This window comes from Gavialis gangeticus, unplaced genomic scaffold (assembly GCF_001723915.1).
Source record: "Gavialis gangeticus isolate Ggan-Ray unplaced genomic scaffold, GavGan_comp1, whole genome shotgun sequence".
Classification (NCBI taxonomy): Eukaryota; Metazoa; Chordata; order Crocodylia; family Gavialidae; genus Gavialis; species Gavialis gangeticus.
In genome coordinates, this window is record NW_017729032.1 from 96,818,255 (window position 1) to 96,824,287 (window position 6,033).

The 6,033-nt window shown below is 41.7% G+C and overlaps 1 long non-coding RNA gene across 1 annotated transcript in view; it reads left to right on the top strand.

Moving 5' to 3' along the window:
- Positions 1-1,386: 1,386 nt before the first annotated feature.
- LOC109302841 overlaps positions 1,387-6,033 on the top strand; it is a 22,822-nt gene continuing 18,175 nt past the window's right edge. Inside the window, exon 1 of the long non-coding RNA XR_002098946.1 lies at positions 1,387-1,460. This is a non-coding gene — a long non-coding RNA (uncharacterized LOC109302841). The remainder of the gene's footprint in view (positions 1,461-6,033) is intronic.

Genomic DNA, 6,033 nt, shown 5'->3' on the forward strand with positions numbered 1-6,033 from the left:
CCAAGCCTGGCAATTCCCAGCTTGGAAATTGTGTGATTACCTAAGAGGAGCTTGTGTCTCTTCTCACCCTTCCCCTCCTGGATCTGAGTGGGAGGGGAGAGAAGCAGCAAGTCAAAGTGCCTTGCATGGAGCAGCTGCTGCTTCTCTCTGCTGCTGGTTTCAGGGAGTAGAGCAGAGGGAGAAGTAGGCAACACCCTGCCAGCCTCTCAGTCCTGGTACTCCACTGTGAGAAGCTGGCAGGGGGGTCACAGGAATGTACCCTGCACTAGGCTCTAGGTGCTGGGGAGCTGAGAAGATGGAGTAGTGGGCCAGAGCTGCTGCCTGCTCAGCACACCTGGAACTCCTGTGTGAGGAGCAGCCACTTGGCTCTGCTACCCCAGGAAAAGCCTCCCTAAACCTGGCACCCCACTGGTTGGCTTCTCCTTGTCCCCCAGCTGTTCAGCTATGTGGCAGAGGTGGCAAATGAAACTGGGAGGGGTTCCCGGCACTCAGTACCCCATGCCAAGATGGGGGAGCAGTGCAGTAAAGCTGCTCACACTGGGAAAGAGGCAGGGAGCAGGTAGCACCTGTTCTTTCCTTCCCCCTCCCCTCTTGATCTATGGGATAGGCAGGATCAGCTGCCCCTTATGCTTTCTCCAGAGTGGTGACTCCAATCTGGAGAAGGCTAGGGAGCTTTTCCTCAAGCCAACTTCTCCTGGTCCCTGGAGGAGTTGAATCAGCCTGTGCCCCTGCAGAGTCTTTTTCTTGCACACAAATGCTGTATCCTTTCACATGTGCACACATACAGTGTCCCTGTAGGGTCACAGAGCTGGCTGCTGTCACGAGAAGCCTTAGCACTTGTGGCTGAGCTTCCGCCTATGGCAGGGGCGGGCAAAATATGGCCCGCGGGCCAGATGCAGCCTGCCAGGCCATTTTCTCCGGCCAGTGGAGCCCCTAAAATATTCCCCTGGCTACCTGTCATGCAGCCCTCAATGGCTTACCAAAACTCAGTAAGGCACCCTCCACCCAAAATAATTGCCTGCCCCTGGCCTGTGCCTCGTGGGCATCTGAAAAGGTGGGAATTTGGCCCTCCAACAGAATTCAGTTTGATGCCTCTGCTCTGAAGTGTTTCTTTGCTTGTCACAGAATTTTTAATTTCCAGAGTTGAAGGCTTAGTGCTGTATTACTTACTTTGCAGAAGAGTATAGGTGCTTATGAGCAAAAATGGAAACCATTTTCAAACATGCTTCTGCTGGCCAGTTTCTAAACCAAGCCTGAATAAAAGTCCTTTACAGACATTTCATAGCTGAGACTTCTGGAATCCCATGGCCCTGACAGTAACAGAAATTGCCAGTCAAGATTATACAGAGAGCAGTGGTTTTTCAACCTCTGGTCTGCAGACCCCTGCCTGGGGGTCTGCAGGCTGTCTAAGGGGTCCGCAAAAGATGACAATGATCAGACAAAAGTATGTGAATACCCATGTTTACAATTCAAAGGAGTCTGTACTTGCATTCAACATTTCCAAAGGGGTTTGCACTTCCATTCAAAATATTTAGGGGTCTGCAAATGAAAAAAGTTTAAAACCACCAATGTCAAGTGTGATTTATTTTATTTTTTTCCTTCATTTGTCACTTCAGTGGGGTAAGATGATGTCTAGTCAGAATCTAACATCTGTTGTTGAAGTGGCATACAAAATCTTCAAAATATTCTTGGTTTGTGGGGCAGCTATTACTAACCATGGTACTGTAGAAAATGTATGACAGAGCTTGAAATAGGACTGTTCCTGACGCCCACTTCTGTGTGTTAACCACAAACCATTCTTCTTGCCTTTTGAATGGGAAGCAATGCCTCAAAACATGAGAGCAGACTATGTATCTCTCTCTCTCTCTCCATTCTACCTGAAAACCATTCCTAGTGAATTTTAGTGTGTTTGAGGGGAGGCTGGCAGAGATATACTTACCTTCTTAGAGGATATGCCCCTCAGAGAGTCTAAAGAGAATGAGTAGCAGACATATTATGTTTAGAGAGAGCCATCTTGCTTGTATGGTTTTGATTTTTAAGTTTCATGTTTTAAGCAAGCTCAAATCTCCAGGTAAATTTCAGCCGTTTTAAATTATTTCCTAAAATAACTTGCAGTCTAACCAACCAAGTCTTGTAAGGGTCTAGTTGGAGGATCCTTGGGCCAATAGTGTTTAATTTTAGAATAGTAACTCTTTAGCTTCCAGTAAACCATACAGGTCTTGCTGGGATTTTGAGTTTGTTACAAGAAGTTGTTGGAGTGAAGTTATCTGGCCTGTAGGTGTCTCAAATGTAGCAACTCTGAGAGACCCACTTAAATGAAAAATGTGTTAGACATCTAATGTTGCAAAGTGTCAAGCAATCTTTTGTGGCCTTCCTAACTTAACCAATGGATCTAGAGGTCATAAATTTCACAACATGGTAATTTTTATAAAGTGTTTTTGATAACTGTCATCAAGGACATCAGACTTGTAATCCTAGCCAAGATATCAGTTGTCGAATTATTATTTTTCTTAACTTTTACAGGAGTGCTGCAGTGTAGCAAGAGAGAATTTCTTTTGTTGGCACTATTTAATAATGAAAGACAGATGGTTTACTGCTAGAGATTCTGGTCTGAAGATGAAGCTTCTTTGTATTTGTCAGATAACCCAAAAGAAACGTAGCGTTTGGTTGGAAGTTAAAGATCCCATTACCATTCATAACTTGCCCTGTCCAGTTAATGGAAACAGAATAAAATAGACTTTAATGAAGTGCTGTGGGATGTTGAGTGTTTGTTGGCTACTTTATTGGCTGTTGAGCTGTTGCATATTCTGCACTTTTCAGAGTTCAAACTTTCCTCTGCGATTTAGAAAACCACTAGTATATTTAAGTGCTGTCAAAGAAATTATGGCAGAGGCTTTTTTGGAAATAAATTTCTAATAAAAATCCTATGTATTTTGCTTGAGAGTTACTGGCAGGAAGAGTCATCCTGAAGAGAGAATTTCTTCTGTAGAAGAGACTGAGTTACTAAAATAACCCTCTGACTTGGGCACATTGTATAATGACTGAATCCAATGAAGTGGTTGTTTAACATGTGGTCACCAAATGCTTCTTTATGGAACATGTTTTAAAGTCTGCATGTCTATTGTATATTTTCATGGTTTCTGCCAATACAGCCAAGATGTCTAGCTGGGGTGTATTTCCTGTATTTGCATAGCAATCTTTCTTTGCAGATTCTTTTCAAACATGGAAATAATAACTACAGTTTTGTTCAACATTAGGCACAAATAAGCATGGAGATGGTGCTAGCTAACAAGAAGAGTATGGACTAGTTATTATGTTGTCTGATCATACTGAGTTGGTGGTTCTCAACCCCCATTAGACTCTGGCACCCTGGGAAAATGCCAGCTCCTAGTTTTCACTCATTTGTTAATTTCTGAAAAATAACAGAGCAGCTCTTATGTTGCAAAGCATTTGGAAAGACTACAGCAAGTTACAATGCTTTTGACACTGTGGATTCCTATCGGAAGCCTCTGGGTTTATTTTGCGGATCACATGTAGGTGTCTGCACACCTAACAGTGCTAATATTTCATACCACCCAGTGGCACTCTTAAAAGAACCTTATGGCACCCTCTCTGAGAACCTCTATACTAAGTTGTGCAACAGTAGCAAAGATATTTTGCTTGATTACAAATCAACATATGCCCAAATTGTGTATGAAGAACCAATCAATCTCCTAAACATTTTCAGAATGAAAACCACACAAATGAAAAGCAAACTGTATTTGTTATTTTGCTTGGACTGTATCTAATATTGAGCAGTCCTATAAACCTGTAAAATCTGGGTGGGCTTGTTCCTGGAGAACTTCCTTATGGTTTTAGTGCCAGAGTCTTGGCTAGGTTCTTAATGTCTGCATAAGGGATATATTTAAGCCTCCATTAAGTGAAAGCATCAGTTCTCTCTTTCTCTCTCTCTCTGTTCTTGGCAATGGGCCCTTGAGTAAAGCTGAAGTTATCTAATTAATGCATAAACATGAACGAGTTTTGCAACATACACACATCAAAGTAAGTAGTAATAGAAGTGAAAATTTAAAAATAATCTCTAACTTGCCACAAACTATGAAAATGATTTGTCTTCATAGAGCAAAGATGTTAAGAATACAGAGGTGTTTATACAGAAGTGTGGTAGGGGGAACAGCAAGATGAGTTGGTTTTGGGTATCAAAAGTGTGATTTGTAACATAAAATGTTAATGCTTTTCTCAGAAATTTGGATAACTCTTGATGCTTCATACTGTTCTGTAAAGTGTGTATATATAATCTTTTAGCTGAGTTTGCAGTGTGGCATATTTCCTTTTGTGTAATGCCTGCCTTTGTAACTTCTGGTATTATTCTCAAATCTTATGCAATGTTGGGGTAGTACTTTTGAAAGTGCATGTTAAGCTGTTGTATGCGTCTAAATGCAGGTCTTCTGCACTTGGTATATGTAACATTGTTTAGTAGTCTATAGACAATACTGATATTTAGATTTTTCTTTCCATTTTTCCCCGCTATGAAGTCATCTACTTGTGACTACCACCTATAGTCAGTCAGGGAGTTGCTAATACTTTGTTTTGCTCTGTCCTTGAACTGGGACTTGAACCCTTAATCAGCTTTATTGGGTCACTACTATTTTCTTTATATAGCACAAGAGTGAACAGGCATATATTGGCTTTTTTTCTTCATTAAACTTCTTTTGCTAAATGTCTTTTATCTATCAGGCACTTTTATTTATCCACAGAGTTAAAGTTTTTAATGAGCATTTGGGTGTACTATATTTTGTCTGTGACCTTGTTGAGCTTCAGAAAACACTTGGTTTTTATTGTGTTATAGAAACCAGACACATTCCAGCTGTTCCTTGTACCCACCACTCCCTTCCTTTAAACTTCCTTGTAGCAGTAATCTACCAGGGAGCAGGAGTAAAACATAAAAGTGAGATATATAATTGTGTAAAAGAGATTTGTTAAAGCCTATAAACGGGGGAAATACTTTATGTAACGTATTGTTATGGAAGACCTACAGCCCTCTTCATAATCTTATGCTACAAACTCTTCTGCATATCTATGTAAATATACCTTATACTGTTTACATCATCAGATCTGGTTTAGGAGCTGCTTCTGCATGTTGTCATTTTAAAAAAATATCTATATAAAAGTTGACTGATAAATTGACTTGCCCAATATTTTTTGGTCTCTTGATGTTTCAATCCTATAAGGAGTAGTGAATTTAGGTATTTACTGATGGTACTATAAGTTTTGAATACAAAGAAAAATCCATAAATTTTAATATCAGTGACAGTAAATTTGGCTTTTGGCACTTGGTTGTAAAAATCATATTTTTAGGAAATTGAGTTAAAACTTTTTTTTTTTTAAACTTTCACTATTTCTCACCTCGATCCTGGGTAAGCTTTTTGAGAGAGTTATCCTGGCGCATGTCCGTGAGGGGCCAACAGGGGAGATTATGCTTAGGGGCAACCAACACGGGTTCATTAGAGGCAGGTCCTGTCAGACCAACCTGGTGGCCTTCTACAACCAGGTCACAAAATCCTTAGATGCAGGGGTAGCAATGGACATAGTCTTTCTGGACTTTTGGAAGGCCTTTGACACTGTCTCTCACCCTGTTCTCATTAAGAAACTGGGGGACTCTGGTGTCGACACCTACACGGTCAAATGGGTCGCCAGCTGGCTGGAGGGCCGCACCCAGAAAGTGGTGGTGGATGGGTCATTTTCAGTCTGGAGGGATGTGGGCAGTGGGGTTTCACAGGGCTCGGTCCTTGGGCCCGCACTGGTCAATATCTTCATCAGTGACTTGGAGGAGGAGGTAAAAAACACCCTCTTCAAATTTGCTGATGACACTAAGATGTGGGGGGATGGGGGCACGCTAGAAGGGAGGAATAAGCTACAATCAGACCTGGACAGGCTACAGGGGTGGGTGGATGAGAATAGCGTGGGATTCAACACTGACAAGTGCAAGGTGATGCACCTGGGTAGGAAGAACCAGCAGCATCCCTACAGGCTGGG